This window comes from Maylandia zebra, linkage group LG18 (genome assembly GCF_041146795.1).
Source record: "Maylandia zebra isolate NMK-2024a linkage group LG18, Mzebra_GT3a, whole genome shotgun sequence".
Classification (NCBI taxonomy): domain Eukaryota; kingdom Metazoa; phylum Chordata; class Actinopteri; order Cichliformes; family Cichlidae; genus Maylandia; species Maylandia zebra.
The window spans coordinates 11470569-11490741 of record NC_135184.1 but is presented as its reverse complement, the minus strand read 5'-3'; the positions used below and the strand labels follow the sequence as shown (position 1 = coordinate 11490741).

Here is a 20173-nt window from a genome sequence, read left to right as displayed (position 1 = left end):
ATTACCATATTTGAGGTTATTAAATCAAATTAATCAATTAAGCAATTTAACAATATTTATCAAGAGAAACTCATTTTAATGAGCGATGTCTCTGTTCACGAACACATACTACGTGATGCCTGCTAGCATATGGAGGTATTAGAATTCAATATTTTAATTTGGTCATCTTGTCTTGGACTGAAAATGGTGCCAATTTGAAGGAGTTAAGATCACATTTCAGACTTCCTTAGAAATACTGCATTCCTTTTTCTAACCTAATGCCCCTTTTACAAAATGACTATGGGCTTGAATACATTCCAAATGTAATGAAAGTTATTCATCTGAGCCGGAGAAATTACTGAGCTGCTTTTCAGACCCTTCAAAGTGGGCCATGACAAAAGGTATAGATGAATGGTTGTTTAAAAAAGAAAGAAAGTAGAGGAAATAAAGGCGAAAAGGTAGAATTCTTTTTCTTTAAATGCATTCGTATCAGTCGGCAAAGTGTCTTTAAAACATGCCTGGAAGTGTAATTGTTGATTAAGTAATTTCTTTCGCAGGATGTGTGTATAAGATTTCATAAATATAAATGTCAGTGTCTGACCGGAGGTGCGTCATGGGATGGAGCACTTACGATTGACATGCAAACCAACACACACACCGTGATACTGCAAAGTCCCACACCCCCTTTCATAATGCTGAGGTTGGCTTTCATAAGACAGTCAAATTAGGTAGCAGCAGCAGGGTGGTGTAGGTCACTTATCGCTAGGAACATTCAAAGCTAATAAGGGACAACAAATAGGCCTGACCATGGGATACTGGATTTAATTCACAGACATCTAGAGCAATGAAATTATATCCAGATGAAAGGCAGGTATCAGGTAGCTCAGTAAATCGGCATAGACAGGTATGCTCATTGGTGCTAAGGTAGGAAAAAGAAATTGCAATTTTTTTTAATCTTTACTCCTCTAAAAGAGAAAATTAGTGCGCCGAGTAAGCGTTCCCACACAATTTATGAAGTAAATTCAACTGCTTTTCAATGAAACATGACCAAGAGAGGTGACATTTGTGATAGCCACAGCAATTTGTACTGCATTAATAATATGCCTCCGTGCTGTAGTGTTTGCATATTGGGCTATACAGCAACACCATCAGCCACAACATTAAAACCACTGACATGAAAACCTGTTTAACACTTGGGACATTTCTCAAGAAAACGCGTTCTGTGTGTTGACCTCCAGTCTCCACAAATCCCAAATTGATTAAGCATCCATAGGAGGTACCAAAACAAGGCAGCTCCATAGAGGACCATAATACCAGCTGACAATGTACTCTAGCCTGACACTGTAGGACACCATAGAAATGTCAGTGCCCCGATGGACCAGAGCTGCTTTGGCTGCACATGGGAACACATTGCAATAATTGGCAGCACTGTATATTTTGCATCAAAATTATTACACTGAAAAAATTAAATGCAGAAGAACACTTGTTTCCTCTGTCATCGCATGTCTACCTCATATTCTGTGCTACTCAAAGTGCAAGGAGAAACCTGTGAATGTCATAATTTCACTGAGAAAAATATGAGTCAGATTCTATATTAGAAGTTATTAATATTTGAGTAGCCCTCCATATGCCGGGAGAAAGCTCAGAACTTTGGATGACCACCCCCCCACTCCTTCTCTCTCTCACACTCTCTCTCTCTCTCTCTCCCTTCCCCTCTCTCTTCATCTCTTTTCCTTTACTTGTTTTTGAAGCCTCTGAAACACCCCCTTGTGTCCACTTGCATTCCATCCCCTGGGCAGCTCAAGCATAGCAGAGTGTTTTAAAAGTCAGCAGGCAGTCGTGCCCCGTGGCTTATATTGGTTACAAACTCCCAGCCAGACTCTTAAAAACCATAACGGATGTATTCCATTCATTTTATAGTAATCCTGCTTAAGTGTGGCTTTTCTCTCTGTCTCTGAGTGTGGCTTTTTGATCCCCTCTTAGCTCTCATTTTCTAACCAACGTGAAAGAGAGCTGTCCATGGTGCTGAAAGGCAGGACCTCAGATCTACTCCAATACTCTGCACCAACTGACATCAATGATTGCAAAATAACACTCGTATTGATTTTGAAATAAAAAAAGACCCTAACATGACAGTCTGATTTGCGCTTTGTGGTTTTTCTACTGACAATTGCTATTTTACCGTCTTGCCTTTTCTTTTTTTTTTTTGTACTGGGCATCAGTCAGGCTTTTGGATGTGCACACATACAATACCTCCTATTGTGTTCATTGATTTTGTTGAATTCCAACCAATAACTTATGATCCATAGCCAGTTTGAGCAGACTAATGCTTTGTTTCTGGCTGATGAGTGCAACAATAAACGGGTTAATGCTTCCAAATTTCTTACAGCCAAGAACAAACCCCCCAATATGAGTCACAGTGGGATCGACTGGCAAGCAGAAGCATGTCTGTACTGTAACACATTTATCTTCTGACTGTCATTCCTTTCCGTCTTGATCCTTCATTCAATTGTTATTTCTCTTCAACTATCTCTTTCTGTCTCTCTCTCTGTTTACAACTGTGTCTCTTAGCTTCTCCCAATATGAACACTTGACATAAAACATACAATTATTGCCCCTGGGCTGCACCTTTAACCTCTCCAACTGGAGCCACGTTAGGTCACTTGTTATTTAAGGACTCACTCTAGGATGTGGTTGATGTAGTTACAGTGTGGTGGCCCCAGACACAGCCAGACAGCCTTCACTACAATCACATATGAAATCATGCTGTCATGAGTTCTTCTCCAGGACGACTAACATGCAAAAACGCACAGCATCAAAACAAATTTTTGAAATTATTGTTCAGCACATGTAATGTTCAAAGACAGAGCCTCGAGCAAAAGTCTTTTTAAATTAAAAAAAAAAAAAAGTATTTTTCTGGTCTCTAAATGATTTCAAAATGGAACATGCAAATATCTGATAGAGCTTGAAAAAATGACATATTTTAAAGAAGCTGTTCTTTTATGTTCTGAATCCAGTTTTGCGCAGAGACATGGCACACCTAGATTTGACTTTGCTGACTTGCTGCGCAACAGGTTAAACTGACATTGTTTCCACTATTAAATTTTGGGGGCGGACTTGAAGAAAGGGTTTAGGTTTAGGTGCAGACTACACATTTCAGTTTCTTGTTAAATGAAGAAAACCTTCTGAATACATTTAAACTCTTTGAAGAAGGATGCCAATTAAACACTATGGACATGCACAACAGTTTTTATATATCTCATATAAAACTCGTGGTTATGTTACCCACTTCTCACCTAACAAACGTTACCGTTCCCACAAACAGCCTACTGCAATTACCCTATTACGGCGGCCCATTTAGTAACGACGATCCCGGTCACAGAAGCAACAGTACACAAATAACGAAAACGTACAAACTCATCTGAATGCTCAAAACATAACACTTACATTTAAATACGCTCCTGGGACAATCTGCTCATTCAACAAGTTATTTTGAGGCCACCGGTAGTTGCAGAAAGACGTGTATTGGTCTCTGACTGGCTCTTTTCTTTCTAATTTCCTTCTATTTTTTGCACCACATAGATCAATAAAAATGATGTGTGCGCAGAAAGCGGGAACTGACCTGGAGACTACGATGTTCTCTCTTGCTCCCAACTTTCTTTAAACTTTTGCATCCGAATAATGAACACGGGGACCCGATCACCAGAGCTTTTCTTCCCCCTTTTACAAACGCCACTGTGCCTTCACGGGTGTCCAAACAAGCGGCTCCTTGATTTACGCAGCGCTGGTTGGCGCAGCGTTCATCCGAATGGCGCACGCGAATACTTCAGAAGCCTTTAAGGTAATTCTCAGTTGTCCCAAATTCGATGATGTCCATCAACGGCTATTAAAATACATCCCGATGAAGAACAACTCTCGGGGTCGTTTGGATAGGTTAGACTGATTTCTCAGCCCAGCCGAGTTGTGCTCGGAGGAGGAAAGAGATAAGCAATCTTTCTCAAATGGAGCTACTATGTCCAGTTACATATGAGCGCTCCGCCGGGTCCTAAAGATAACACTGACTGGCTGGTAAATCTCAACTTCAGTCGTTGTTTTACCAGAATATTACAGCCAGTTCCCCTTCACGCGCAAATTAAATGTAATCAGAGCAGGCACAGTAAAACATGCGCTTTTCAAAAATGCTAGAATATTTGAGCATTTGATTATTTTTAATCTACATTAAATTATTCCAAAGTAGACAAACTTGCTGTAGTCTTGAAGTTGAATAATATTCATAAAGTTGCTCCATGATCTCTTGCAACGGACTACATCGGTTTCTACATAAGCTTCCAACTCATTTGAAGCCAGCTGTAACTGTAAATGCGCTAATGATATTTCGAAACCACAGCTGCACTGCGCGCACATACAAACACACGCGCACACACAATAATGATGTCCACCTAGATTTACTGTATAACAGTTCTGAATCTAACCCTATTGCCGCACAGATCTCATCATCAGCAAAACTCACTGCGGTTTCATTATCACATCGCACGAACCATGAAAAGGAAGGGCTGCACGTGAAGAGTAAAACCCCCCAAAACTTGACAGCTGCGACTCTTCGGGGCGAAAATTTCAAGTACAGCACAATTAGAAAGCAGCCTGCGGAGTTTTGAGAACACGAGCTCGGAAGAAATAAGTGAAGGACCCCGCCTCCTCTAAAAATATAATATAGGTTATTCATCTATGCACCAATAACCGCCCGATTGTCTGACACATTGATTGCTACTACAACATCACCGCCTCGGGTTTTAATGCGATCAGAAAATAAATAAAGGGGAAAAAAGATCTTACCTGTACATGTTACAATGTGGGGAAATAACTGCGCTTGTAAAACAGATAAGTGAAAAAAAAGACTCCTCCGGTCGGAGTTCGTGCTGTAATTATTCGTTGAATTTTGCGGGCAGAGCTAAAAGAATAACTACAGTTAGGTGCGTCTGGCGGGCTCCCTTGGCGCGGAGTCACAGATGTCACCCGCTCCACTACAGGGTGCCAAGCAGCACGGCAAACAACCACGGTGACAGGTCGCTTTGAATACGCATTTTAATTGTGTTGTAATGCCAACTGGTGGCGATTGCACGATAAGAACAACCGCGCCCAGCTGAAGGTCACCACAGTAATTGAGCAGTCCGCATCTCACGTCGACGCTGGAACCGTTTAAAAACTTCTAAAGCAATCAGAATCAATAAGTCTCGCGCTTATTCTTAGTTCATATTTCTACCAGCTGCAAAATTACTATGCACATTCAGAGGCACGAAGTGAAAAACGGTCTTTTTCTGTTGTAAGTTTAATAAGAAATGCAAATATCCATATTTCTCTGATAATCTTTTCTCCGATTAAACATTTTCACCGTTTTTGCGACTCGCATGAATCTTGAGTACTCTGGGCGGCTCTTGCGCCCTTTAGGCAAACTGACCGGCTGTATAAGTGGATTTTCAATAAGAGCAAAATATTTTTCAAATATGTGATGTTTCAAAGCTCTGCGTTGAAGTTGTTTGCTATAATAGGTAATAATTATTGCGTTTTTGAAAGCCGAGGGCTTTCCAGTATTGGCTGTTGGCGTTTTCTGTCCTTTTCTTCTCATATCTATGGATGCAGATGACCTTCCTTTCTTCCCTTCTTATATTCATCATCCATTCATCCATCTAATTTACAATTTTTTTCTTGTATTTTCAAGGCATCTACTTGACCTTCATTCCTTCTTTGTTCCCTTTCCTCCCGCCTCTTTTTTTTTTCTTCCAGAAATCTGAATAGAAGTCTTATTCCTACCCTTCATTTCCCTGCTTGTCCCTGGTTTTGTAGAATGTAAGCTAAGCAGTTATGTGTTTTAAATGCCCCCAAATAGCACCAAAGCCCATATTGATTTCTTGCAAATTGATATGCAATGAAAGACCTGTAATCCCATTAAAAAGTGACAATGCCATTTCTGTTCTGATAAAGGCAGATTTTGGTTAGGACTGGAGCTGCATGACAACAAGTCTCTCAACCCCAGTGAGTAAAGTGTCTCACGCTGTATCAGAGGGTTCAGCCTTTGCTTCCAGCTACTGCTGCTCTTGACATTTCCATTAAATCATTCCTCCTGGAAATACTACTATACCACCCTGACAGTCACATGACTGCCCCGCTTCATTTTGATTTGAGGCATACATAGATAGATAGGTAGGTAGGTAGATAGACTGACCATGTGAATTTGATATAGTTGTAATTTCTGATTGCACAATGTCGGTGAAGTACTGGGACCTTTAATCTAGGCAGACTGCTATTCAAGTTGATCTATATAAAAAAATGCAGACTGCTACTCTTGGAAACCCCAGCCTCAGCCCCCCCTGGTCAAAGGCTCCAGGGTCAGCTCAGTGAATAGACAAAGCCTCCTTGAAATCACATCAGAGAGTTAGAATTCCACCATAGCAGCTCCACAGTTTTTCAGCAGAGTGCTACAGTGTTTGACGAGGATACAGAGGTGGAGTCTGCCCTCTCACCCTCTGCACACCCTTTCCCTTGGTGCCACCAAGAACCTAGGCTGACAGAGATGGAGCGCTTGCTGTTTGATTCAGTTCCCGGGGGTCTATTGATAGTTTCAAAGTGGAGTCCACCTGCCACTGCTTTAATCATCTGTGACCCCACTGCATGTTGGAAGACCACAGTGGGACAGCAGGATCAGCAGCCTCGTACTTAGAGTGTGTGTGAGCAGTCAAGAGGAAGAGGAAAAGAAGGAGAGGCTGACATGCAGAGATGATAAGGAAACATTTGGACCTGCAGAGATGAGATAGATAAGATGTTTTTGGTGAGCTGCAACTTTTCCAAATTCCAAACATTTTCTTTGTTCTGCCTAGCTTAAGATTTCCTTCTTTTTTCCTAATGACACATTTCTATCCTATTTAAATGTATTATTGGTGTATTTAATCTTATTTCTCTCTAGAGGTGGGGCAAAGTGAATCAGCATGCAGGCACAACTTATGGCTGCCAAATTAATTCAATTTATTCAGAAACCTTTCTTAAGGCCAAGGTTGTAATTATGGCATGCAATTAGAGGGGGTATAAATATTAGATAACTTCCCAAGTCCCTGTGAAAGTTAACCCAAAAGCTGTTTTTTTCAGGTATTGGTGATTTACATAAAGATCTCAGAGGCCTGCCGGCTATAATTAAAGTAAAATTCACATGCTCTGACAAACATCACTCAGCTATTGCAGAATTTAGGTGAAGAGGTTCTTATAACTGTTTACACGTGCTGATTGCATCACTAGAAGCTTACTCACAATTGAAGTGAAACGTCACCTCTGAAATGATGAGCTGAGCAACCCTGTGTTGGCATGTGACAGTATAGCTTTTCACCCGGCAAGACATAGTTGTGAATTTGAGTGGGTTGTTACCACACTTAAAAGTGTCTGTGTAGAAGGAATATGTGACACTGTTCTGGAGAGTATGCCAAAGCCACTGCGGTGCAGCTTAGAACAGGAAGTGATCAGGGTAAGGAAGGAGCTGGGAGAAGCAGGAAACACTCTTTGGAATTGGTTCAAGCACTTGCAGTGTGTCCTTGTGTGCATGTGTTTGTTTGTTTGAGTACATGTGTGTTCAGGCAAGAGTATTGCTCATTTGAGACACTTAAGTTTGTAAACATCCTTATTTACTTCTTTGGTGAGATGTTACAGATGAAAGTTAGTGGATTACATCACTATCTTAAAATCTTTATTTCTTTTATTTACCAGTGCACAAAAAAAAGTGTCAACACAACAGAACTGCCAACAACAAATAAATCTATATGCTGTCTGCACCTTTCATTAGAGCAGACCCACCACTGAGCAGGAATTGGGTAGAGTATTGGTACACTAATTAGTGCTGTTGCCTCACAGCATTAAGGTCCTGGGTTTGAATCTGGTGGCCTCGTGGAGCCTCGCACCTTGTAAAGGACTCGCAGCCTAGCCAGACGAGTTATTGTTGTTGTTGTTGAGCACAAAATTAATGAAGGCGCTTCTCCTTTAATGCCAGCAATTTCAAAATCTCATTAGATTTATGATTTGAAAGTTTTTTGTATTAAAGTTTAATTTATCGGAATTTCTCAGCAAGACTTGCATGGTGAATCATGCTAATTATTGCCTGAACAATTCATGGATATGCTTGAGTGAGCGTCGTCTCTTGCCGTCTCTTGTTCCCCACTATGGATTGTTCTCTATGCCTGAAAAACAGAAACCTAAAGACGATGTCAGACTAAACAAGTGAAAAGAAGCAGAGATACTCACTGATTGTCAGGCTAACAGTAGTAGTGGATATCTTTCTCAGAGCTTAAACCACATTATGAATAAACCCAGTAGTTTCCTATAGTCTTGTGTAAAACGCAAGAAGCACCTTACATTACATATAGGAATGGCTCATCATTGTAAACATCACTATAAATAAATATATTAATATATTGTGTTGAGTGGGTACTGGGTAGTACACCTAAACTGTTTGCCAGCTATGATCTGGCCCCAAAACCAGGGCTCATAAGCAGCTGGAACCCAGCATCACTTGGTTTGGGAGCTGCTGGCAAAAAGCCAAACTCTCTGGGAGCTGTTCTACATTTTACAACATGATGGATAGCATAAGTCAATTTTAACCGTAACAACAAATCAGTTCATCAAGCGCGCTCATTAATAGTTGAGAGGAGGTAAAGGCTTTCTTTTAGGACGACGGCTAAAATTTATAACCTCTAATGAGGTGATAACTGTGAACGATTCCCATCTGAACGATAGGCCAATTGACACGTTCTGATTATTTCCTGCCCTTTTACTTCAGTAGACAGATGAGATGATGCTATTGAGTATTCAATTGTGGCTTTATGCGCGGCAGATAGCTCATACTCGCCATGGGCTTATTCAAATTTTCATGAAAAGATGACCTTGAAAAAAATTGTATTCACAATGATAGAATCAAAGTGCTTGAGGTTTCACAAAACAAGCCTGAAAGTGAGTGGACAAGCCTGAAAATAAAAACACTTCAAGGTTTGGAGGTGAAAAAGAACATTCGACTTGGTAATAGACTGAAGGAGCCTTTCATGTTTTTGTTTTTTTTTTAAACAAAAGCATTGATTCTGATAGCTCTAAGATCGGATTCACATGTCCACAAACCCATGTGAGCCTCTTGACATTTATTAGGTATGGCATGCCAAAAAGTCCCGTATTCCCTGAGGTTCTTTTGCTGTGTCTTGACAAGGTTTTGACTTTTTATGTGGCGCAGAGGAAAGCTGAGGTTTTCTTCCAAGAGTTCTGGTGGATCATAATGCTAACAGTCTATTCCACAGCACAGTGACTCACAATTTCAGATTCTAAAACAGACTTTAAATAGATTTTTGGTAACCCTATTTGCTGGGTCGTAATTGCTGTTTGGCTTTATCTTTGCCAGCATGACATTTGGTGAGGTTTAATGCCAGAATCCAGAGAAACTGCTGTGTCACTTATACATTGTAAAGTTTATTAAATTCCCTGAATTTTTCAGGAAGAATAAAAAAGAAAATCATTAGATTCAGGGTGGGATGCTGTTTCTTGGCTCGGTATGGATGTCTAGAAGCTTTTCAGTAGTTGGGTGACCACTAACATACTTCCCAGAAGGCTGACTTAGTTGGACTATATCCCAGAATCAATTATCTATAAACTGGATTGTATTACAAAGAACAAGAGTTCTGAATATAGCTTGTCGAGGTACTCTGGAGACAAAACTGAGTTTAACCAGCTGATGCTAGGCACATGTTAAAACACTTTAGGACAGACCACTGTTTTAACAGTCATTAATTAAAGTTCTGATCAGTCATTCATTAATCCTTGTTCACAGTCAAATGCTTCCCCCTGTTTTACAAGCATTGTCATGGGCATGTTTTCTTGCAAATGCTATTAATTGATAGGAGTTTTCTTGTGTTCTGCCTTATTTATCACCTGACTATCAATTAAGCCTGCACAGTCTGTTACTCCCATATATCATGCTATTTGCGTCTGTCATGTTTTCAGTGGTTCATTATTTTCAACATGGACCATTGGCAGCCAACAAGGTAGTCAGTGACCTCTACCTAATCTATTTTTGATTGAGGGTAACATATTTTCACATAAAAACTGCTTCTGGTGTCTGTGTGGTTTCAGAATATTGATTCCCAGATTATGGGAATGTTTAAAAAAAAGAAAGAAAAAAAAAAAAGGAGTCCACTGTCTTGATTTCTGTGTGCATATGCGATATGGAAATGCTGAACTAAGTAGTCACCAATCCATGCGTAATCTACTTTTTATTGACTCTAGCTGCTCGTAAACTGAACTCAGTTGCATGAGCTTCTTTACTATCAGGAGAGCAGAGATCACATCTTCAAAAACTCCAGCCAGCAGAAGAAATAACAAACCTGCTCCCACTAGCTCCTCCAAACTACACACATTTCACTTTCGAATTAGAATAGTGCAGAAATTGGCTTACTGCTGTTTCAGAGACTATTAACTTGCTTGTCTCTTGCCACCAAACACGGCAAGATATTATTATTTCTAAATAGTTGTTATAAAAAAGATTCATTATCGACTGCACCTTATGTAATAGTCACAAATTACCCAGCGTGGCGTCTGTAATCTCAGGGATGGACTCTGGAAAAAGTTAGTTTCCAGACCAAATCCAGGTTAGTCTGAGGTTAGACCAGGTTTATAAGATCATCTGTTAATGCATTCATCCCCATTCACACATATAGTGGAGAATGACAACAACTGGTTTGTCTTGCTCCCAGTATTAACAGATACTGACATGCCTCCAGCTCAGTATTTCATCAGAAACTCAGGTGATTAAAAGTAGAGGGGGAGCAGATTTCCAATTGTTGGAATGTCTCAGCCACAAGTTTTCTGGAGCATTGCGTGAGCATACTTTTATGTTGGAGATAACTGTCATCACATGTTTTTTTTCTGCCAATCTCATCTTCCCCCAAAACACGATATTTTGGGAAATAGAGCTACTGTATTTTGCAGGCTTATGAATTTGCCCATAGTGTTCTCTGTTCTCTCTCTATACTACCCCTTATATGTTGCTACTTTTATTTATTCCACCCACACAAGATAGATACATATGCAGAAGAGTACGCTGACACCAGCACACACATATCATTCCAACAAGAATACACATATTTGTAAACAGCGCCCTCAAACAGAGGCATCCTCGTCAAACATTTCCTGTTGTTTTCTCGTTCGGCTTTGCTGTACTCCTTGAAGTAACCTTTCCCATTCTGAGAATCTGCAATGCAGGCTGCCTTCATTTAGGTGTTTGTTGGGTGGGCAGGATGAAGACTGCATTATTTATGATGAGGCAAACCAGCAGCAAGTGATAGGCACCAAACAGACACGAGAACAGCCCCTCATAGCCGAGTGAAGCAATCAAACAGTCCCGCTGCATTTAGTGACACCTCATGACACCTCTTTTCATTTTAAACATAGAACATTGCATCCTTACCTGCTGAGAGCCTCGGAGAGGACACAAACAAGAGTCTTCAGAATTGGAAGTCCCAAAGGAGGTCGCTTGGGATATCTACTTCAAATGTTGGTGTAAAAAGTGTTGCAGCTGATTTGTCAGAAGAGAAAGAAATGTGTGGGAATCATGATAAACATTTCCCCAGATGAACAAGGACACTTCTATCTCCACCCCTCATCCGGAGGAAGCATCATTTTCCACAAAAACAACAAAACACCACATCACTGCTGAAATAGGCAGCCATCTCCAGGATATAGACCGATCTAATAAATTCACATTACGATGCAAATAGCAGCTATTCTTTATCACCCACTACTGAATCTTCTTTGTTTGCTGGGATTTACATTGATCCAAGAATCCAGAGAGAGGCTGACAGACAGAGACTTACTTGGGATGTTCATGTTATGGAAAATGAATAAGGCATGAAGGCGAAGTATTTGGGTGCAGACCAGGCTTTGTGTCCAAGACAGGGATGGCTTGAGAGTGGGTAGGGGGTGTTGTGGGATAGAGGGCAGTGTGGAGGCCACAGGGTCTGCAGGCCAGGTCTGCAGAGAAATCCTCAGTTTTTCTTCAGCATGCGAGTCAGGTGCTTGAATCCAGCAAAACCTCTTAAATATTAAATGCCAACCACCTGCAATATTTTTCCTCTTTCTGTTCAATAATAGAGGCCAGCAGTTGAAGCTGTAATATTTCTATGTGTAAGAGAGTGGTGATTGCATAACAGTGAAAGATATAAAGCACATTTACAATAATGCTAAAAACATAAACATCCAACAGTGTGTATTATTACACATGTATTTACATCCTTTACAGCATGTATAGACTGTTATAGAAGAATAAATAACATATTTTGCTCTCTAATGAATCCCTCGTATCCACAGAGTTTAAAAGCAAGCTGACAGGTCATTCATTTTATCTAAAATATGTGGGTAAGAAGAACCGCGAAACAGCAGTAGTCTTAATTTGTGTACATTTTACTTAATTAGATGACATGCACATTGCATGTAACAAATCGATGGTTTGTTGATCTTTTCATCCCTTGAATTGACTTCAATCCCCCAAATGGAATTTGGGTATTTTTCTGGAGGCCCAGTGCTGGCCTCATTTCCTGATCAAAAGAGTTCTCTGTTCCTGTCTGGGACAGATGTGGGATTAAATGGCTATCTTTGATGACTCACTTAGAAAAATTACAACCCTGTCTCCAAAGATTACCCTCCCTAGTCCACCCCCTCCCCCTGTTTGGCAGTTAAAAGACTTAATTTTGAGATGTCAGAGCATTTGATGGACTCGTCGCATAAACTTGATCATTTTATATTTCAATTAGATAATTTCTTAGTCTAGCTTTCCTGGCTATGTTTGAGATTTGTTCCCTGTTTTCATTTATCTGACATGTTTTCTTGTATTTCTAAGCGATTAGTAATTATTCACATTTTTGCAGTGCCTCCTGTATCTCTTTGTCATTGTCTATCATCTATTGTTTTCTCTCAGTGTTAGCTTCCCTGTCCTCCCTTTGCTTTATTTTGAGCTTCTTCAGCATATCTGGTGCTTTTGCTATGTTTTTTCATCCTCTGTGACCGTCTGTCTCATACACAACAGTTCAGCCCTGAATGTATGAGTTGTGTCTACTCACGCTGGAATTCTGTTTTGTTTTAAGTAGCTCATTGAGCTAAATATTTCTTGCTTTTTTGTTTTAGACACTGAAGACTTACTTTCTCATTATTAATTATGCTTCACGGTCATGCATTTGGGTCTTTTCCCCTGTGTTATATTAATAGAATGAAACGACCATAACTTTTAACCAGATTTTTGACAGTCTATGTTGCCCCTCTCTTAGCTATTTATGTTCATTGTACCCACAGCTGCCCAGCGTGCCAGGGTCACTGTTCCCTAGTGCTTTGGAGGTCCTGCAGCCACTGCAGTTCCCTGGCCTCTAATGCTTCCAGGCCCTTGGCTGGCCTTGGTCTTTTTCAGCTTCTGCTCAAGAGTCAGTTCAGAATCCTGCCCAGCTTACAGAGGGGATTCACCTCAGTTGGTGACCTCTTGAGGTCTCTCTCCTGTCTCCTAGCTTCAGTGCAACTGTTCTTGTCTGCCATGCTCTCCGACTATTTATTCAACCTTTCCTGCTCATCTGTTTTCCTATGCCACTCCACCTGGACACCCAGGTCTCTCTGCTCCAGGCCATGTTTGGTTTTGGCAAAATCCGTCATATGTCAGTACACCAAAGTAAGAGTATGTAGAGTAGAGTATTTCTGAGCAGGTGCTGTTTTAAAATAGTTCAGAAATTTTAATTGGTCATGCCTATAATTAAACAAAATTCTAGTTTTGTTGAGGATTCTGACATTTTATATAATATAAACATTCACTTTTACTACAAGTGGCAACGCATTTGGCAACTCAGCAAAATAAAAAAAAGAAAGAAGGAAGCCAATGTTGAATTACCACCTGACTGGAGCCTTCTTACAAAAAGAAAGCTAAAATTTACAGAATGAATAGTGTCTCGGTGCTGACTTTCAGCCCAGTTATGTCCAGCCGTTGATAGAAGAAGCTGCTGACATAAAGAAATCCTATCTGCCAATGGCACTTGCCTTGCGGGGGCCTGTCCTACCATGGTGGTTCCTCTTCTTGCTTTATCTTCTTTCTCAGGTTTCTGCTGCCTGAAGTATTCACTAAGCACTTGGTTGATCGTGGCCATCTTCCTAATATAGTTATGGATCTTTGTTTATATCTTTTAACATATATATGTAGCACTGTTGCCTGAGTTCAAATCCACCATCTGGCCGGGGCCTTTCTGTGTGGAGTTTGCATGTTCTCCACATTCTCTCTCTGGCCTCCTCCCACAGTCTAAAGACATGCAGTTAGTGGGGTTAGGTTAACTGGTGCTTCTAAATTGCCCGTAGGTGTGAATGTGAGAGTGAATAGTTGTTTGTCTCTCTATGTTAGTCCTTCATCAGATTGTCAACATGTCCAGGGTGTATACCTCGCCGGACACCCTATTGTAGCTAGGATAGCCCCAGCCCCCCAGACTGACCTGCACACCGCCTGGATTGACCACAAGAAAGTCGTCTAAGGAGCTTGGAAAGAAAGTCTCACACATGGATCCTGGACTACATCAGCGTAGGAGAGATGAACTCCGAAACCTGATGCGTTCTGGTTAACTGAATCACGATGTTAACACAAACACCCTTGTGTTTCAAATTGAAATCCCTCATTTAATGCACAGTGGATATTTGCTCTTGCAGTCCGTGGGCATAATATTAAATCATTACTGAGCAGTCATCAAGAGAAATGTGTAGTGGACTGCCTTGGTTACAGGGTTGGTTTGTGCTTCTCTATAACTGACAAGGAGCAGAATCCACTCCAGTTACTGGGAATGTATTTAAATATGTATAGTCACATTTAAGAATATTCACACTTATATATTGTCTTTGCACGGCTTAATAAAATTTGGGCGTAGCATAGAGGTTTCCACCTATTTATAGTCTTTAGGCTAAGTTGAGCTAAATTAAGTTAAGCTTGAACCAGTTTCATTCTATAAAGAAAGACAAAGACAAAGAGAAGCTTCTTTTCAAATAACTGGCAGGACTACTATTAAGATTTACAGTTTTAAAATGCTGAACTATCCCTTTAACCTTACACCAGGTTACTTATTGCAGAACTAAAAATGCTGCTAATCTCAGTATATTTTTCTTAATAATTATGAAGAATTGTAAAAGGTAGTAATGAGCTGTTAGTGGCTGTTAGTGGCTGGGAGGAGATGGTATGAATATTAGGAAGGTGCGCAGGGCTCCATCTATGTCTGAACCCAAAAGCACAGTGCTTGAATACCTAGCATACCACAGTAGTCATCACTCTTGACAAGTGAGTTTATTTCCCAATATTTGAAAGCGTTCTTTAATTTTGACTCTATCACCCCTAGGGTGATGAGTCTTTGATTCACTTCAAACAAAAGCATGCATTACCTATGCAGTTCAACAACAGCCTTACAAACTGTGTTCTGTGCATTAAGTAATTATTTTTTTCTTAATGGGTTATTTAACCAGTTCCTTACATATTCTTCTTTATGCTTTTTGAGCATTAATGAGGAGAGTGGAAATTATGGACCTGAAAAAATTTGCAATTGAAACAGACAATGGAATTTAAATTAATATCAAAGATGAAAAGAACTATATCCATGCTGATGGTGAACCTGTAGACAATGCATAGAATACAGTCTCCACTCTCAGTTAAAGCAAATGGAAATTAGTTTCTTCTGAGGTTTTATTTAATTTTAATAGTGTGGCTGGTCTGGAATAAGTGCTTAGTGACCAGTGGGAATATCTTATTGGACAAAGAGAAAGTATTAACAATAACAGCAAATGCAGCCTGAAATAAAAAAAATAAAAAAAATCAAGTGTGTCCGATGTTCATACTGTTAAATGTGTCATTTATTTTTTGCATACTGCAGTTTAAACATGGAATGCCTGTACTCAATTGACATTGGGTTTTAGTGATTGTCCAGAGGCGTTAAACTGAAGTTTTGGCTGGTGGGTTTCCAAACAATTCCTCAACTCAACAACCTTATATTTTTGTTTTTTAAAACTGTCTCTGTAGCCTTTGGTTTTTACTTTTAATTAGGCAAATATTCATGCTGTCTAGAGAAGTCCTAATGACTCTGGTTGTTCTTTGACTTTTTATTTGGGGCTAACATAAAGTTTTGACCAAAATGCCTAAACATCTATTGGATAGACTGTCATTAAAATGTTTCTGTTCAGTGTGTAGACTTCTAATTTGTGTTTAGAGCTACAGCAATTAGTAGATGTGGACATGGTATCACAATAAATATTGCTAAACAGCAACTTGTTAGTATTGTTAAAGTTGTACAGCTTGACTTGCTATAGAAGAACGGTAGACTCTTAGTCTTGCTTCTTTAAATATTCTGAATGTCACTCAAAAAGCAACCTTTGGGACCTTTCATGAGTATTTTCAGCACAGTGTGTGACAGGAACATGGATAAATGAGGTACTAGTAATACACAAATAAGAAAGTAATTCCACTTGGGATGGACAAGTAAAATTATCTATATATTTTACACTGTACAGAAAAATTTTCAAAGTCACAAAGCCCTATATAGCTATATAAGTAAAAACTAGGAATAATCACAATACAATAAAACAGAAAGTTTTATTGTATTTAATACCAATGCTGTTAAAACAGGATACAAACATAATAAAACATAACAAAAACACATAGTAAGAAAGATAACTTCCACTGACTATCTTTTAATAACAAGTCCACATGGAAAAACATAAATTAAACATAAACTGCATAATTTTGATTGTTGCTGATAATTGTTGTTAATGTTCCCCTTCGCGAATCGCTACCTTATTGTGGTGCAGGGAATTGTGTGTCCCAGGGATTCCAGGGGATATGTTGTACTGGGGCTCTTTGCCTGGACAGTTCACACTGCCCAGGATAAGGTTACCGGGGCCCTAGACCCTGGAGCCAAGCCTGGGGAGGGTGCCCGAGGGCGAGCGTCTGGTGGCTGGGCCTTACTCTATGGGGCCTGGCCGGGCACAGCCCGAAAAAGGGACATGGGCCCATCGTCCTGCAGGCCCACCACCCAAAGGAGGTGCCGTAGGGATCGGGTGCAATGTGTGCCAAGCGGCTAGGTGCGGAGGCCTCGGTTGGCTGATCCCCGCCTACCGAGACTGATAAATAACATATATGCAATATTTAGTAAACAGTACTGTGCAAAAGTATAGTCACCCCTTATTTCATTATTTTGCCCCCAAGGAGCATGGCTTTCTGGTTTTGAGGAATACTTCTCCAGGCTTTCTGAAGTTATTTCAGAAATTTTCTTTTGATATTTTCTGCTTGACCATTTTTTAGAGGAAAGGTTATTTAGTTTGTTGTGGCACTGAGCCAGTGTTGTGTCTGTACATAACAGACAACTCAGACAGTTAATCAATTTCAAATCATTTCTTTTGGCAAAACAAATAATTGTACCAATTTCTTTTGTCAAATCTGTGAAAAATGCCAAAGATAACACACCTTGACAGACATAAAACTACATTGTTGGCATCAAAAATGTAATTTCCAAAAAGTTAGCTGCTGAAAACTTACTCAACATGATGTACACTGTGTTATTAAAAATGAGGACGCTGGACAAGTTGAGGTCTAAAGAAAAAGCTGCTGGCTTAAAGCTATATACAGCAGATGAACAGTATTTGAAATTCAAGTAATTATGAAATAGGAAAAAAATCAAGCAAAGTTGACACAGGACCTGACAGATACATCTGACCCTTCAGTTAATCCATCTACTATTTCTTTGTTTGGTCTGTATTATTGTAGGGTCTTTACCTTACAATATAAAATGCCTCGAGGGAGCTGTTGTTTTGATTTGAAGCTATATAAATAAAATTGATTTGGACTGAACTGAATTGAACTGAATATTTTCCCGAGGCCTCATCAAAAATAGTCTGGTGGCTGTCAAATAGCTATTGATAATGAAGGAAAATGCGCAGAAAAGGTTGAGGTATGCCAAATTACACAAGAACTGGACTGAAAACCTTGTGCAACTTTCGTCTTATGGAATGATGAATTGAAACATCAAACTTTGTGTTCAGATTGTACAAAGGAGGTCAGGACACATGTACAATAGCTATAGACATCTCTAAAAACATGGCAGAAGATCTGTCTTCATTTGGGGCTGCATTTCAGGCAGTGGCCTGAAAATGAACGCAGAAAAATTTGGTCAGATTTTGACTCACCATACAATCATATTTAAAAAAAATGTGTCTGGTTGATCATTTTTCATCAGGACAATAATCCCAAACCCACTAGGACTGAAGCACTAAAAACATATCAGTGTAGAAAAATACACAATGGAGCACAATCATAGACTGGGCTCCCCAGAGACTGGACCTCAACTATATTGAGGCAGTGTTGGATCATCTTGACAGAGAACTGAACAATAGGCAGCCAACAATGAAAGAAGAGCTTCAGAATGTCCTTCAAGAAGTGTGGGGAAGTGTTTTGGGAGGACTACTGATAAATTACTGAAAAGCTACCCCAAGAGAGTTCAGGCTATTCTGAAGAAAAAAAGGTGGTCATGTCAAATATTAACTTTCAGGTCTATTTGAATTGTACAAACACTGCTTTTGCCTCATGCAATGCATTTAAATCAGCAGTAATAATACATTGCTGCTCCTTTTTCCCACTTTCATAGCAAATATAGAGAAATGGGGATTGACTAATTTGCACAGACTTTTACACAGTAATATATATATAAACATTTATAAATAATACTTTTATATACTATACTATTATTTAAAAATAATATTGACATTATCAAAATCAATTGAAACCACAACAAATGCAGATCATAAATACTTGCATACTCTTAAGTATGTACCTGGGAACATTCTTACAAATAGAGAACAATGGGCACACATTCTTACATGTTGTCAACACCATGGATACACACTCACTGTGACTTTCCCCAAGGTACCTTAAATCTCAACAAACAACATCTCCTTTAATGGAGCAGTCCATCAATTCTTCCTCATAGTGTCTCCCTCAGATGTGTACTTAAAAGTTAATCCCATTTCAAGGGGCAACTGTGAATGTGGCACACGTCTGATGGGCTACAAAGCCTTTTCTTTGGCTTGGATGATAGTGTTAACAAGGTCCAACACGGCACTATTAGGGTGCATTTCAAATGTTGCCATTATGTCATTGTGTTGCCTGACAGCTGTGAATGGCAGAGACAGAGGGGTTATAACGGGGAATTTCATCTGCTCTCTGACGAGGGGTGAGCTGAGACATGAGAACCTCTGTCAAGGCAATCCCAAGCTCGCCTGACAGATACCTGATACCTGGGCTTTAAAAGAAATGAGAATGAGAGTAAGTCTAGGGCATCGTAATCCCTTTGGAAAGGTTTTCCATCTGTCACAAACGGCGGTGACCGGGCTTGGGTAATTTCCCCCCAGGATTTGCAGAGAACATTAAAAAAGGAGCCATGTAATATTCGCCCTACCTCAGAGAGGCTGGCAGGTAGAGAGCAGCAGAAATGCCATGTATGCAAGGATATTAAGATCCACTCTTTTCATTTCACATGAAAAGCCAGGCTCTAAGTTTGAAAGCCTCGTTAGGCTTGCGTCTGTTGTTACCTGTCGTTTGCATGGATCCAAATTTCTAGTACTCACACCTCACCACATAGTTATTATTCAACAATATTATATTCCATTCAGAGACTCTAGACTCTGTATGATTGTGCTTTGAGTGATTATTTATTTAATTTAAAAAATTAATGCAGCTGACACTGACTCTTAATTCAAATGTTCATAAGTCATGGGGGCACAGAAGATGTTGTGATGCAATGTCAGTAGACACAACTACTGCAAAAAGAGTTTTGGTCTAATATCAATAATCTTTTATTTGTATAAATGGTAAATGGCCTGTATTTATATAGCGCTTTACTAGTCCCTAAGGACCCCAAAGCGCTTTACATATCCAGTCATCCACCCATTCACACACTGGTGATGGCAAGCTACATTGTAGCCACAGCCACCCTGGGGCGCACTGACAGGCGAGGCTGCCGGACACTGGCGCCACCGGGCCCTCTGACCACCACCAGTAGGCAACGGGTGAAGTGTCTTGCCCAAGGACACAACGACCGAGACTGTCCAAGCCGGGGCTCGAACCGGCAACCTTCCG

General features: G+C 40.0%; 1 protein-coding gene and 1 long non-coding RNA gene across 5 annotated transcripts in view; one reads left to right on the top strand and one right to left on the bottom strand.

The window, feature by feature from the left end:
- LOC101468010 (netrin-G1) overlaps positions 1–5036 on the bottom strand; it is a 68379-nt gene extending 63343 nt beyond the window's left edge. For 2 of the 3 annotated variants that reach the window (XM_004555292.3, XM_004555295.3), the window contains exon 1: positions 3602–4358. The gene's annotated coding sequence lies outside the window, so the exon portion shown is untranslated. Of the gene's footprint in view, positions 1–3601; positions 4359–4812 lie in introns of those variants that run through there. The other variant, XM_004555293.3, reaches the window with a different exon arrangement.
- Positions 1–20173, top strand: part of LOC143413570 (uncharacterized) — a 61512-nt gene that overhangs the window by 29374 nt on the left and 11965 nt on the right. The gene's annotated exons all lie outside the window — the stretch shown is intronic.